Source organism: Arachis ipaensis, chromosome B02 (assembly GCF_000816755.2).
Source record: "Arachis ipaensis cultivar K30076 chromosome B02, Araip1.1, whole genome shotgun sequence".
In the NCBI taxonomy this organism is placed as follows: Eukaryota; Viridiplantae; Streptophyta; class Magnoliopsida; order Fabales; family Fabaceae; genus Arachis; species Arachis ipaensis.
Window position 1 is genome coordinate 11,989,146 of NC_029786.2, and position 928 is coordinate 11,990,073.

The following is a 928-nucleotide window of genomic DNA, read 5'->3' on the forward strand; positions in this document are numbered from 1 at the left end:
TTTTCATTCTTTTTTTTTTTTTTTAAAAAGAAAAAAGAAAATTAAAGAAGAATCATTTTCTGTTCTATAATTATGTCTTCTGCTAAAGAGGAGACAAGATTGCAATACTGTACCCAGCACAATTGTTAGAAAATCATGAACAAGTAAGTGTAATATTCAAGTTTTAAAATGTTAATTAATAATTATTACTCTATTTGGTGATTATAGATATCTTTCATTATCAAATGCTAATATTATAAATAATTGCTTTGAATTAACATCATGAAGGTATTAATTACCCAGGCTTATACATGTTTAATCAAATTAAAGCGTTAATTAAGCACTAACTTTATGCTTTCATAGTCAATATTGGGTGATGTGTGACCTTTGCCATAATTAGTGGTAATAACTTTGATCAAGAAAAACCAATTATTATAGCTTATAACTCACACAGCTTTTATGATTCATTTTCCAATCTGAAGAATCATGGTTGCTTCAACAAGAAATCACTATTATATAATATATATGTTCATTCCATGATTATCTTGGTGCATCCATTATCATCTCTATTAATCTTCTTATTATGTATTTTTATTGATCCATATATATGTTATAATTTGGACTAATATACACTGGAAGAATGACTCCTATAGAACCGTTACCTTTTTTTAAAGTTGATTACATGACAAAATATTATATGTTGCTTAAACCGAATTATGATATAATAATTCCGTATATAATTGAAATGGAAAAATTATCCGGCCAATAACTATATTCACATGAACAAAGAAGAAAAAATTGGAATGAATCCAATGCTTTTCTAAACTTTTAACATTATATATATACATGGTGATGTTGATTTGAGTGTCGAAACGTCTGATATAGATATACGAAAATATTAGAAAGACAAAAAAAAATTATTGTCTATATACAAATCATTTTTTGAGAT